Raw genomic sequence first — 15,948 nt, 5'->3', positions numbered from 1 at the left:
AGACTATAAATTATTTAATCACATGCAACGTTTGTCGTAAAAAAGATATAGTTTACTGACTAATGTATATCATTGAAAACCCTATCATAGAGGAACGATATACATTTGAGTTCTGGCAACCGTGTCGGGTTCGTGTCTTGTCAAGACATTAAAATGGGTTGAAAGGGTTTGACCCTAACACGACCCGTTTAATTATCGTGTCATGCCGTATCAACCCGTTTATTTTCGTGTTGATTTTGTGTCAGGTTTCGAGTTAAGGTTTAAACCTTGTACATATGTTGTGTCATGTCGAGTTGAAATATTGTAAAGGTTAAAAAGTAGGAGTTGCAGATGCAAAAATGAAAAAGTGAAACACTGGAGTTATGAGATGGAATGACAAAATTTATAGTAATTTTAGAATAAAAAATGGAAAAAGTTAAAATTGATGAGCAAAAAGGATAGGTCGTGATGATGACTAAAATTAGTAACTTTGAAAATTTGAATATTACTTCTAATTATTGAGTTTGACCTACTAAAAGTCTTTAACATATAATATATTTATAAAAGTATGAAATTTATAATAAATAATATATAATTAAACGGGTCATATTTGAGTCATCTTCGAGTTGAAAGTCTTGACCCTAACCCTACCCGTTTAATTATCGTATCGTATCGTATCGTGTCAACCCGTTTATATAAACGTATCGAAATCTCTGATCCCAACCCGCTAATTTCGTGTCGGGTTTTCGTGTCGTGTCATGTTTTGTCAGGTTTACATTTGACTGTCATAATTTACGACGGTTTTGTATATCATTATTTTTAACTTTTTAAAAATAATTTGACAGACATTTTACGACATGCAATTACCACATCGATAGCACCCTACATGTATATTTCCTTTCGTTCCCCAGTGAGCTTGTCGCGGACACCCCTCTCAATATCTTTCATCGTTTCTTGCATTTCTACAAATATACATGGGTTGGTTAATTAGGAGATCAAAGCAAAGTAATTATTTAGTATTTACAAATGTTATGTTATCAGTTTACTGTTTTGTTATAACTTGGATTGAAATCTTTCTTGCTGTTAAAAAAAAGGTAACTATTACGAATTAATGATATGTTATTAATTTACTTGTTTTCCTATAAGTTATAAGCATGCATGTGCTTCCTATCAGGCTATCACAAATGGAATCCACACAGACAAAATCAAATTACTTATATTGCATCTTTAACTTTCTGGAAAAGAGAGGTTAATGATAATATAATTTCAATTACTTATATTACATCTTTAACTTTCTGGAAAAGAAAGGTTAAAGGTATTATAATAAGTTTCACGTTATTTTAAGTACTTATTGATGGCATAACAAACATATATAAGTATATATAGTTTCTTACTGATAAATTAATATTGATATACTATTATGGCATATATATATATATATATATATATATATATATATATATATATATATATATATATATATATATATATATATATATAATTGAGAGAATAAAAAAGATTGAGAATGGGGGAATCATTGTCAGTCACTCGTTTAATTAGCCTATAAACATAAAGGACACGGTTGCAAACTTGTAAATATGATATAATAGCCTTCAATCACAAATACGCAAGTGTAGAGAATTAGATAACAGTTGAAATTCATTCGTTTTTTTTTTGCTCTTTCAATCCAACCTTCAATTCTGCTTGAATATAAACATATCTTCAACATCTACGATTAATTATACTCCCAGCATTATTAGAACAACATCATCGATAATCAACAAAATATTCAATTCGTATCATTCATTTAACATCGTTTATCAAATAAAATATCGAAATTAAGGTTAGAAAAAGATCAAATCATTTTTTGTTTGAAATTTTCATATATTTCTCTACTAATCTACTATTTTGTAAGATTTAAATAGTCAAAGTATCATATTTATCACATTTTGAAAAAAGTTAACTTGTATGCACTCCAACTGTTTGATGAAATGGATAAACTAAATTACCACGTTATATTTACATATAAATATGTTTTCTCACCTGAATTAATATGTGATTTTTAAAACACGAAACAAATATGCAAGTCTGTATGTTATTTATATGTGAATAACATATAAAAATTATATATATATCTGAAAACAGATTGTAATATTCATATATGAATATACTGTGTAATATTCACATATGAATATACCAACTATTATTCATAAGTGAATATATGATTTAATATTCACAAATGAATATATTATGTGTTATTCTAATGTGATATACTATGTAATAGTATATAATATTCACATATGAAAATATCATCTAATATTCATAAGTGAATATACCATGTAACACTCACAAGTGAATATACTATGTAATATTCACAAGTAAATGCATCGTCTAATATTTAAATATGAATATACTATGTTTAGTACATGTTATATTCATATATGAATGATACTTAAATTGTAAATAAAAAATAATCATAGTTTTTATTCATAAGTGAATAACGAACGTACTGTAGTAAAAACCAGATTCATTTTTATTCAATTATGAATAACGATAGCTGAAAATATATATAAAAAAATTATCTTAAAACTATATCAATATGGATGTCTATTTGTAGAGAAAAAAAATCATAAATTTTGGTATATTTAAAATCATTTTTCGATAAAAATAGCTTCTTAAAAATTCAAAAAAAAAAAAACGAAAAAACTATGTTTTTGTATATATTAAGGTAATGTTTAGCATAGTTTAAGGAAACATGTTTTGTTGGAAAACACATGTGCATTCCTTTCCCATTCCCGCCGGTACGATGGAAGCTTTTGCGGCAAAAATAAATGATTGGCTGAGAATGGCCCCCATTCTCAACCTTTTTTTTTCTCAATTAAACCCTATATATATATATATATATATATATATATATATATATATATATATATATATATATATATATATATATATAGAGAGAGAGAGAGAGAGAGAGAGAGAGAGAGAGAGAGAGAACTTAAATCCAGAACACTAAAAAAGAACATGAGAGCATATCACAAACGTTTATATATATATATATATATATATATATATATATATATATATATATATATATATATATATATATATATATATATATATATATATATATATATATATATATATATATATAGAGAGAGAGAGAGAGAGAGAGAGAGAACTTAAATCCAGAACACTAAAAAAGAACATGAGAGCATATCACAAACGTTTAAATTTTCAGATTGATGGTTGATATAAAAATGACCATTTATGTGATTCCTAAAACTTTTAGTATTAATATGTAACTTGTAAATGGACAGAAGGTTACATCTTTCATTTGATTTATATGTAATTCCATAAAATAAGCAAATTTAAATATAGATACCATTTTTAAACTCATTTACGTTAATCACTATTTAGAGAGATAACTTTTGTTTCTTCTATATTCGTATAATTTTGCTACTATATTTTATGATAATATATCCTGCAACGCAATAGTCAAAGAAAAATTAAAACTCGTTTGTTTAACGCATTTCAAGCAACCATCGAAACTCTCTTCAACCCATCATTGGCATCTCCTTCAAGCACCATCCAATAAAATCAAAGACATACAAATATATGACGATCTGATCCTGATTTCATCGCATCAAATCAAGGCTAGTTCGTTTTATTTTTCTATTAGTTTATTCTGAAATTGAGCTGCTAGAACAATCATATTTGAAAATTACGATATATATATATATATATATATATATATATATATATATATATATATATATATATATATATATATATATATATATATATATATATATATATATATAATCTTGTAGATGAACTGGTCAAACACCATTTCATTTGGTTCTTCATAACTCTTCATATGGAAAGGATGTAAAGTTGGTAGGAGAATTAGGAATCCTATTCAAAGTTGGAGAAATAGAAGGTTGTCTGCATGTGATATCATGAATATTGACCACATCAGAAGATACATTTAGGATATAAGAAGGTATAGAAGATGAGCTAACATGATGTGTTATGGCATGAAGTGAGAAATGTCTTAAAAAATTCTAACTTCATGTGAATTGAAGATTTTATGTGTGATAAGATACCACACTTTGTTGGCTTTTTTAACCATATGGATATCCAACAAAATGTAAGGATGGGCTCTTTCCATAAATTCATCACATGCCAATCGTAAAGAAGAAACAAAACAAAGACAAATAAATGCTTTGAGGGATGTGAGGTCAGGAGTTGTATTGTATATAATGTCAAAAGGTGAAAGACTTGTGAGAAATTTTGAGGAAGTTATCTTGATTATATGTACAACAGTTTTAGTGCATTCACCCCAATAAGTTGCACTAATACCATGTTGAAAAAACAAAGCTCTAGCAACCTCCAAAATGTGTATGTGCTTACGTTCAACTAAGCCATTTTGTTGAGGCGTAGAGGTCGACTTTTGATGAATGATGTCATTCTTTTGAAAAAAGGAAATGCCAAGAACCAAGCACTTTAGTATTATCGGTGCGAATGCATTTGTTGGTAACTTGAAATTGAGTTTTGATGAGAGATACAAAGGCTTGAATTAGGGAAAAACATAACTTTAATGGTTCAAAAGATGGATCGTGGTGTGTCTTGTGAAATCATCAATGATGGTTATAAAATATTTGTAACCATCATAGATAGGATGTTTATAAGGGCCCAAACGTTAATATGAACAAGATCAAATGGAGATTTGGAATTAGAAGTGCTATGAGGAAAAGACAAACTTGATTGTTTAGCTTTAGCATAAGTTAAGCATGTATCAATTTCATGATTATCGAAACTAGAAGAAAGATTCAATAGATTTTTTAGAGTATATATATATATATATATATATATATATATATATATATATATATATATATATATATATATATATATATATATACATATATATATATATATATACATATATATATATATATATATATATATATATATATATATATATATATATATATATATATATATATATATATATAAAGAAGCATAGCTAAAAAGTTCATGCCACAACATAATATTTGAAGTAGAATTGAATACATGAGAAAATGATAAAGGAGAAAATACTTAAAAATGGTATAAAAGACTTTGTTTGAGATCATCATGTACAAAGAATTTATTCTCTTCCAAGAATACCAAGTATAATACTATTCTTCAACGATGGGTCCTGCATGAGACATCTCCCATCAGTAAACAAAACAAAACAAAACTTTGTAATTACGATGTGAGCTTGTTTATAAAGATGATATTGTACTTGAATGGCTGGACATATAATGTAACACCCAGATCTTGAGGTACTTTATGTTTTAATTTTCTGACATTTTAATGTTGCCACGATGTTGTGGAGGCACCACCACGACGTGGCAAGGCAAGCCTGGATTGTGTGTTTCATTTAAGCCACAATGACATGGCAATATATGGCCACGACATGGGAGCTGTCCAATGGAAAACCATATTTTTCTGGGTTTGCTCATCATCAGCCTCCTAAATCTCTGAAGAAACCCTAACCTCTTTCCTCCATTGTTGGAGCTCTTTTTGGTGTTCTTGGAAATTCTAGAAGGAAAAAGGAAGAGGAAGTGAGATTAGATTCAGCAATCAACCCTCCTTTCTTCACCCTAGCACTCTTCTGGAACCATGTAAATGTCCAAGATTCGATCTTTATCATGTTGGGTTGCTAGATCTTGAAATTTATCCCATAAACTTCTTGTTCTTATTGGTTGGAGTGGTGAAATATCATAAAGCTTGAAACTATATGAAATTCTGGGACATTGGGTGTGATTGTTGGTTTGGATCTGAAGTATAGTTGAGTTTTTGTGTCATGCATGAGACTTTTATCAAAAACCCTTATTTTGACTCATTATGGCTTCAAGACATGCATTGGACATACATGTCTATAAAGCACCAACTTTTATGCTCATTTTCGTGCTAAAAACCCTTTTGAAGTCGATGAGCTAAGGACTTTTTCGAATAAATGCTTATTTGATGAATTGATGTCTTTCTTAGCCTTTTTGGAACCTAGGGTTTGAGATTTTGACCCTTTTGGGTGGTCTTAATGAATAAAGTTGGAAACTTTATCTTTCTAGACCATGTTTCAGACCAAATATGAGCTTTGAAGCTCTTGAGGTTGGAGGAAACAACTTAATCCATTAAGCTATTTTGAACCCAGTTCCTACGACATGGCATTAGGGCGCCATGTCATGGCGACTAGGGATGGCTCGATTATTGTCTTCACTCGGTGTTGCGCCGTGGCGATTCGCTAAATGGAGAAGTTTGACTGTTGACCTTGACCTTTGACCGTTAACGTTTTCCTCGAGTTACCTTTTAGACAAACTCCTAGTTTTAAAAGAAGAGCTAAGGGCTTTCTTGGTATAATTATATAAGAGGTGTGTAGCATCGGTGTTTTTGGTAGCAAGAGTTGTAGAAGCTGAGTGTCGATTGAGAGGTGGGTCTCTTGACTGTAAGCGTGATCCGAAAGCACCAATGTTGATCCTTTATATTATGTTTTTAGGATGATTGTTTTCTTTATGACACTTGTTGATATGATTGTATGTGCTTTTTGTCTTTTTGACTCTTTCTGGTATGATTTTATGCTTAGATGTTGGGGTGACATATTGTACCAGTTGAAATAGACTCGAGGTGAAATAGACCCATACCGGTTGAAACATACAGAAGGAGTTAAAATAGACTCAGGGGTGAAATAGTCTCGTACTGGTTGAAGGATACTGAAGGAGTCGATATAGACTCGGGGGGTGAAATAGAATTAGTTTAGCTTTGAGCTGTTATGTATGTTTAGTATGGGGTATATTAGGGAAACTCACTAAGATTTGTGCTTATAGTTTTATGTTTATCTTCAGCTACTTTTGGTTCAAAAGGTAAAACATGTTTTATATTATGATGGGATTTTATTAATGAATTAATGGTTGTTTGACTAATTGAAAGAGAAATTTTCACTTATAGTTTTTGGGACGTTAGAAGTTGGTAACATAATCTTGGTTTGAGGGATTCGGGTATGCTCTCGGGTGTTTCTGAACTCAAACTGAGGAATTAATAAATATTTAGAAATAAAACAACTTTTCTATAAATATTTCTAAAAAGAAAAGGTGTGTGATGCATGAAATCGGTTGAGGTCAAGTAAGTATTTGCCAAAATACCCACACATGTGTTATGATATGATTATATTAGAATTGCATGCTAGATTAGGGTTAATGATCTGCTTAGGATTGCATGATAGGATGCTATGAGAGATGCCATTATATGCATGTTGATTAAGCCTGTAGAACTGCATGCTAGCATAGGTATTGGGCATTAGATAGAATGGCATGTTTAGGTGATGCACTGTTTTGGACTACTCGGTGCTCGAATGTGTCTTGCATTGTGCTTTTAAAGACCCCAATGATGTCATATAGCTATTAATCAAATACGTTAAGTTACATTTTTATGGGAACTAAATAATTTTAGAAGGTTTGGTTCACCCCATTTATGTAGCTCTTGTTTGAGTCCAATCATTGTACATTGGGGCCTAGCAATTGAAGAATTATCTAGTATCGATGTCATGTAATTGTATTTGTGAGGTAGGTAGAAGATATTGGAGTGACTCTTTTCTGTAACTGATGGAGGAGAGTAGTGGGAAGGGAACCTTAGGAAGCCTAGAGAATGTATTAGTGCATAGGGCGCTCTATAGTGCAAGTGAAGTAATTGATAGTAGAAAGGTGACTCGGAGGATTTGAGGCTATGCTTGAGGAAGGTATGGATAGGTGTCAAAGGTAGTATTGGGACCATACTACTGAAAGCACAAGATTTGTACCCAAGTCAAGGAAAGTCAAGATGATTTTGAGGAACTTCTGGAGTGTTAACCTATTCGTAGGTAAACTGATTATTTTCGTATTGTGTTTCGGTATGGTGATGACATGCGGTGGAGCAGGAGGTTCAAGATATGGGTCCGGTTCAAGAAATGGCACTAAACCGATTGACGAGGGGCTATACGAGTTCATCGCATCTGACATTACGCAAGGTATCCTTGATGCAAGCCCGGTGATGTTCAGGACGGTCAAGGAAGGGATCATAGAGATGATGTAGGAGCGCTTTTGGGCCTTTCAAGCAACGATGTCTGCAGGGTAGTATGGAGCTCGTACCCTCACATTCAAGGATTTTCGGGGATGTGGGGCACCATATTTTTTGGAGTGAAAGACCCAACTGCAACCATGAGATAGATAGCAGACATGGAGTGTGCCCAGATTATGAGCTTCTAACCCAAGGGGTTGAAGGAGAGGTTCATTGAGGGGTGTCTAAGGGAGCGAGCCCGAAATTGGTAGGAAGTGGTTGGATATGCTCCAGGATCACCAAATATTTAGGCCATGACCTAGAGAGACTTTTTTTCTGATTTCGAGTGGAGTTTGCACCAGCTGTCGAGGTGAAATAGCGGGCAACGGAATTCCAGGACCTACGCCAGACGAATGAGATTGTGGAAGAGTTCGTCGCCAAGTTCCAAGAGAGCTTTATCGGTACCTCAGTATTCCACAGACGAGGAGATTAAGAATACATGGTACCACAACATGCTAAGACCATATATATTAGGGATTTTGTTAGCTTTTCGACTTGTCATACATTGGAGGATATGATAGCCAGAGCCCGGGAACGGGAGATCGATTTGGAGCACCTCAGAAAGTATAATAACCCGATGTTCAGGTACTTCTAAATTCACCCCTACATTTCCATTTCATGTCAATTGGTCAAGTGGTGGAATTCTTAGGCATAATTGAGATTTGGACATGGCATGTTAGAGGTACCAACACGGCGTGTCTGAATATTAAAAGGTACGAGTTTTATTTGGGCAACACGGTTTCTTTCTTCTTGTAGCATGTCGTGTTGACCGTTGAGAATGAAACCCTAATATTATGGGTTTTTCTCCCTATTTAAAGGAATGTGAAGGCTAGGTTTTCTTCATCCTCAGCCTCCATCAGCCCTCAAACTCTAAAAGAAACCCTAATCATTTCCTCTCCCATTTGTGAACCTAGTTGGTGTTCGGAAGGAAGAAGGTGTAAGAAGGAAGAAAAGATCCAGCAAGCAAGCGTCATTCTTCAATTTGGCACTCTCTTAGACCTTTATATGTGTGCAAAACCCGATTTTTATCCTTTAAAGTTTTCATATCTTGAGTTTTGTCCCTTTTTGTCCTTGTTCTTGGATGTTGCATTTGATGGATCTCATAAAGTTTGCAACTTTATGACACTCCAAGTCAAGGTGACCTAGTAGTGGGTTGGATCTGGTTTATAACAAATTTTTGATGCCATGCATAAAGACTGGGTCATAAATCCACCTTTTGACCTAATATGGGTTCAAGGCATGAATTGGACATGCATGTTTAAAAAGCACCAACCTTTGGGATGGTTTAGGTATTTGAACCACTTCTGGAAGGGATGGACTTCGGATATTAAGTATTAAGGGGATTGTGGTTAAGCCCATACATTGTCAAACTTGTGATTTAGGTTCCTGGACCTTTTGGTAGTCCCGATGGATAAAGTTGGAAACTTAATCCTTCTTAATCACATTTTTTGTCTAAATCTGAGCTTTGGAGCTCTTTGGGATGAAAAGGGCAATTGGATGTATTAAGTTGTTGGAACTTTGGCGAACACGGCGTGATTGCAAGTCAACATGGCGTGTTAGCTTAAGTTTTCCTGCGTGTTTGCATGCTCGTGGAACACGGCACGGCCAAAGGGAACATGACATGTTGGGTCAACATGGACTATTGACCTTGACCATTGACTTTGACCAAGTTGGACTTTGAGGGAATTTAGGGTATTTTGGGATTTTGATGGAATTGTTCACTTGGTGGATTTATGTATTGTGTTGTAAGCTGAGATTCGGAGTCGGGCCTCATAAATTCTATCCAGTTGCGAGGTGAGTTTTCCTCACTGTACTTATGGGTCGAAGGCACCAACGCTGAAACTTTGCATTGTTATCCTGATTTATCATAGGATTATGTACTATAGTGATCTGTTAGATCTACATCCTGGTATATAGGATGATGATATGCTTAGTGATCTACAAGATTTGTCTGTTTGTTAACTGGTTGGTTATTGTATTCTTATCTGTTATATGTGCACATGTTTGGTTAGAGGCTGAGGCTTCACTGCTTTGTGCGTAAGCCAGCAGGCCGAGGCATTCCATCCCGATGGTTAAATGGCCTAGGGTATTCCATCCCGAGCATGATTGGACCCATAGTATATTGGCCTTCCAACTCGAGGGTGGAGGGCTTAGGGTATTCCAACCAGATGGTTGATTGGACCTATAGTATGTTGGCATTCCAACCCGATGGTTGAGGGGCTAGGGTATTCCAACCAGATGGTTGATTGGGCCCATAGTAAGTTGTTATTGTATATGTGATATTTGTTGTGTATTGGTAATTGGGGAGACTCGCTAAGCTTTGGGCTTATAGTTTTGAGTTATGTTTCAGGTACCTCAGACGATCACGGGAAGGCAAAGGTGTGATCGTACACTTCCTCATGTTTTGTTTTATGATTATGGGAATCTCAGATAATAAACATGATTTGAAAACTAGTTTGTAAACATTGATGGTTTATTGAAATGTTTGAAAAGTTTAAAAATTTTCATGAATTTTATGGATGTTACAAGTTGGTATCAGAGCCTTGGTTTGAGTGGATTGGAGGAACACTCGTATGAATCAAGTCTCAAACTAAGGAAGAAGATTTTAAAAACAATTTTTAAAATGTTTTCAAATTAATCAAGGAGGATGTGATGTGTACGATCAGCCGGAGCCAGTAAGTAGACCCCAAAGTACTAAACTATTATTTGATATTGGGATATGTTAAAAAAACATGCTAGTGATAGGATTGGTTCTGGAATTTGCATGATAGAATTGTCTGATTATATAATGTCTGATAGCCTAGGGCTCTTCTTATACGGGATTGACATCATTACTGTAGTTACTTAATGTATGCATCATAGTTGTACATAATTAGGATTTTATAGCCCGAGAATGTTTGGTTTGGCCTTATTTCATGTCTTATTTGATGAAGGTATTAGGGTAGGGTCAGATATTCGAATGTCTATAGGTTCCAACGTTATGTATGATTAGCATACATGAGTGCTGCAGGGTTGGTGGAAGTTTCATGGATGAGTTGTGTGGGGTCAACCGGCCAGTTCGGCTATGATTAGTATTTCCTCTAGGGTATGAGGGTTGAAGGTATGATTATGATAGTGTGTATTGTTAAGGTTGTTTTGATTATCCTTTGAGACAAATATGGGTAGGTGTGGAAGTAGTATGGGCCCGTACTACTGAAAGCATAGGACCCGTACACGTAATAGGGAAGTCACAACCCCTAGGGATTTGTTGGGAGTTGGTTTCCATGATATCGTTTGTGTGTTATCTGATATTCCCCTGGTTTATTTTCAGTATGGCGATGACGAGGCGAGTTGAGACTAGGTTTGGATCGGGATCGGGAGCTAGCAGTCAGGGTTGGTCAGCTATGTTGGATGATAAGATTAGAGAGATTCTCCATGAGGAGGTTGTGGCTATTGTCCGGGATCAGATACTGGAGTTGTTTGGGTCTAATAAGGCCGCGATAATGGAGTTCTTTGATGACAGATATGTAGGCATTGCTAAGACGGCTGCTGCTACAGCCTCCACAGTCATTGTAGCTGCAGATGTTGGTTCCGGTCAGGTTTTTCAGTATCAGGAGTTTGACAATATGATCCCTCAAATTTTGATGGAGTGCAGGACCCGGTTATAGCAATGAGGTGGTTGTTTGATGTTGAGGGATGCAGTTTCACCTGCTCATGCCCAGCTGACCAGAAGGTCAGGTACACCCTGAACCTTCTGAGGTCTGGAACGAAGGATTGGTAGAGACTTGCTACTAGTTCATTTTCTACTGAGCAAAGAGCTGTTGTGTCTTTAGAGCAGTTCTTTGAGATGTTCCACTCTAGATATGTTCCACTGTTGGAGCGTGATAGGTTGGCCTAGTAGTATCTGGATTTGAGACAGGGGACGGAGTTGGTGACAGAGATCACCAAGATGTTTACCGAGAGGGTCATGTTTTGTCCTGAGTTTATTGCATCTGAGTAGGATCAGATGACCAATTACATGAGCATGCTCAAGAGAGAGATTTGTCAATTTGTATCCACCCGGCTCTATGGTTCTTTGTTGGAGTTGCAGTAGACCGCTAGGCGGCATGAAATTGAGATTGAGCTACAGACGAAGGAGTAGAGACTGGCCCCAGTGCAGTCACAGCCTACGTCGAAGCAAATTAGGGCCACTAATTCTAGTTCGGGGAGTCAGAGGGGCCGCACTTGTGGAAAGTGTGGTAAGGTGCATGATGGATCTTGTCGATCTTCTTTGGGGTGCCACAAATGTGGAAAGCATGGTCATATCTCAAGGGACTGCCCACAGCAGACTCCAGCTCTGGGTATCAGACTTTGTTATCATTATGATCAGGTGGGCCATATAAAGGCCCAATGTCCCTCGCTTGTTGCCAGGCCCGCACAGGCTCCAACACCGGCTACTTTGAGGATCACTAATGGGAGTCATGGAAGGGTGGAGCCCCCAAGGGGTCGAGGTCACGCTTTCTAAGTCACCGTTGAGGATGCCAGAGCAGCTTCAGATGTTGTGAATGGTATGTTTCTATCTATTTCTCTATTTATAATGTTTTATGTTATGCTTATTTATGTTCCTATGTCAGGTACATTCCTAGTGAACTTTTTGCCTGCTTTAGTGTTGTTTGACTCGGGTGCGAGTCGGTCCTTTGTATCTCTATCGTTTAGTAAGGAGTTTGATATTCCCATTAAGGAGTTGGAGTGTCTGTTTCAAGTTTCTATCGCTAACGAACATGGGGTTTCTGCATCATCAGTGTATCATGATTGTGTTATAAAGATCTTCTGGGTGCCTTATCCGATCGATTTGATCCCTATCTTCATGGGGGACATTTGCATGATTGTGGGTATGGATTGGCCGAACCGATTCGATGCTATGATTGATTGTGAGAGCCATCGTGTGGTAGTTCTAACACTAAGTGGGGGAGAACTAGTTATCTAAAGAGAGGGCACCATGATGGGTTCGGGGTTTTGTTCTGCAGTCGGGGCTCGGCAGTATATTCAGCATGGGTGTGCAGGCTACTCGGCTTATGTGGTGGATACACGTGTTAGGGATTAGAATTCAGTTTCAGAGGTCACGGTTGTGATGGAGTACGCCGATCTATTTCCGGAGGAGTTACCCGGTATGCCTCTCGAGAGGCAGCTCAAGTTCAGGAACGACCTTGTGCCAGGTGCGGCCCTTATTGCCAAGGCATCGTACCGCTTGGCACTGCCTGAGATGCAAGAGTTATCATCTCAACTGCACGAGCTGCTAGGCAAGCAATTCATCAGACCGAGCAGTTTTCTGAGGGGAGCCCTGATTTTGTTCATCAAGAAGAAGGATGGTTCACACCAAATGTGTATTGATTACCGGGAGTTGAACAAGCTAACGATGAAGAACCGTTATCCCCTCCCATGGATTAATGACCTCTTTGATCAGTTGCAAGGTGCAGCTTGGTTCTCCAAGATAGATCTGAGGTCTGGGTATTATCATGTTAGAGTGAGGGAGGAGGACGTGGAGAAGACCGCGTTCCAGACTCGTTATTGGCATTACGAGTTCGTGGTGATGCCATTTTGGCTCACCAATGCGCATGTAGTATTGATGGATTTGATGAATCAGGTATGTAGGTTGATGCTTGATCGTTCTGTTATTATGTTCATTGATGATATCTTGGTGTATTCTAAGACCAGAGAGCAACATTAGGAGCATCTTTGCGAGCTTGTAGGGGTTTTAAGGCGAGAATGACTTTATGATAAGTTCTCGAAGTGCGAGTCTTGGTTACGATAGGTTTAGTTCCTCGGAAATCTCGTTAACTAGGATGAGATATTGGTCAATCCGACCAAGATCGAGGTTGTGATGCAGTGGTTCCAAAATCCCCCTCGGATATCAGGAGTTTCTTGTGTTTGGCAGGTACTATCGAAGATTCATTAAGGATTTATCCAAAATTACAGTACCCCCCCCCCCACTCATCTGACGAGGAAGGGGTGGATTTCCGGTGGGGCCCTGAGCAGTAGTCGGTATTTCAGACCCTTCGACAAAGGTTGTGTAAGGCCCCGGTACTGACCCTCCCAGAGGGAGTTGAGGATTTTGTGGTATTCTGTGATGCTTGTTGGGTTCGAAGATTTTTGTGAGATGTCGAATATGTCTAGGCTATTTTGAGTGCCGAATGTCAGTTCGTAATATTATTATAAGGGCATTTTTGTTTTGAAGCTGTAATGTCGAAAGTCCCTTATATTTTTTGTGTGCTTTTAGAATCCCAATATATATATATATATATATATATATATATATATATATATATATATATATGGGATGGATACATGTTTATAGGCTAAGAACTTTACTCTCATTGTACTCTTTGCTTACCTCATGTACTCTCTGAAAAGCAATATATTGAGCCAACCAGATATTATTTAGATCTTGTGTTCTAAATCTGTTCCTACTCTGATTTCTTAATATATACTCAATTCAATTAATGGCAATGTTTTCTTCTTTTGTTGTGCCGATGTCCTGGTTATCTCTTGTTGGGTCTACTGTGTGTATAGCGAAGCAATGTATGTGATTACTTTCCAAATTACCAACTATAAGAAGTTTACGATCACAAAGAAATTGTTTGGTCAAATCTTGAAGCTTCCTACATCTGGTTCATACTATCAAATAACCAATGAACAAGTCATTCATATGTTAAATGAGATGGTATATCAACCAGTTCTTACAAAAATTAGTGAGCTCAAGAAATCAAGTCTACCCTGTTTATGGAATTTCTTGTTTGGAATTTACCTTCGATGTTTGATGGGTCGAAGTGTGGGGTTAGGTAAAGCCAAGTTGGAGATCTATGCTTTAGTTGCAGGAATTTATTATGATATTCCTGCTGATTACACAACTCAGTTATGGGTAGATTTTGTGAAATTCATAAGTAATACAAATGTCGTCAATGGAATTTCATGTGCTCGCTACTGGAGTTTGATCCTTCAGTTTGCATATGTCAAGGAAGGTATTCTAGTTCCTCCTGATGAACAGATAGCTGAATTTTCCTTATATCAATTTTTGAAGACTGTTGAAAGTGATGAGGAGGTGTTTCCCACAGTTGCTCGAATTCTGGATACCATGCTTCGCAAGGTTGTTCCTTTTAATCCAGTGTTGGTGAGTTATTTGCAATCTATCAATCCTGCTAATGTAACTGGTGTTTTATTACCTAAAAGCACTGGTCTATCTAAGAAGAAGAAGGAGTCAAAGAAGGAGCCAAAGGGAATTCCATCGAAACCGCCTCTTAAGAAAGTTGAAAAACCTATAAAGTCTACTCAAAAGATAGTGGTGCCAACTGATCCACCTCCGAAATTTGTTCCTAAGCTAGTTCATGTCAAATCTTCTCAACCTAACACAGACGTTTTACCTTCAAAAACCAGGGTTTTGAAAAGACAGAAGAGAATGACTCATAGACCGCCTCATTCAGCAGAAAAGTCTAGTAGTTTTTCACCAAAGTTCACTCGCAAACATTACGTAACTCGACAAGTAATTGTTCTTCACGATATACCAATTCCCGTGTCTCCTATTTTGAAAAATCGAATAGTAAACGGTTTGGCAAAGAAGATTTCTAAAAATAGGAGAAGGATGGTGGTTGACGGTTCGTTGGAAGATGTTGTTTCGGAATTTCCACTTCGCGATACTGATATGGGTATTTCATCACCAATGAGGGATTCTCCAATTATTTCGGATTTCAAGCAGATTGGAAATTTTGGTGGCTCTATGAAAACATCTAATGTGGACACAACCACTAATCACGGTGATCCTTCGAAGGTATCCACTCCTAAGCAGACTACCGTCATACCACCCAAAGTTTTGCATAC

The sequence above is a fragment of the Lactuca sativa genome, chromosome 5 (assembly GCF_002870075.4).
Source record: "Lactuca sativa cultivar Salinas chromosome 5, Lsat_Salinas_v11, whole genome shotgun sequence".
In the NCBI taxonomy this organism is placed as follows: Eukaryota; Viridiplantae; Streptophyta; class Magnoliopsida; order Asterales; family Asteraceae; genus Lactuca; species Lactuca sativa.
The sequence above is the reverse complement of the archived record's forward strand: the minus strand, read 5'-3'. Positions refer to the sequence as shown.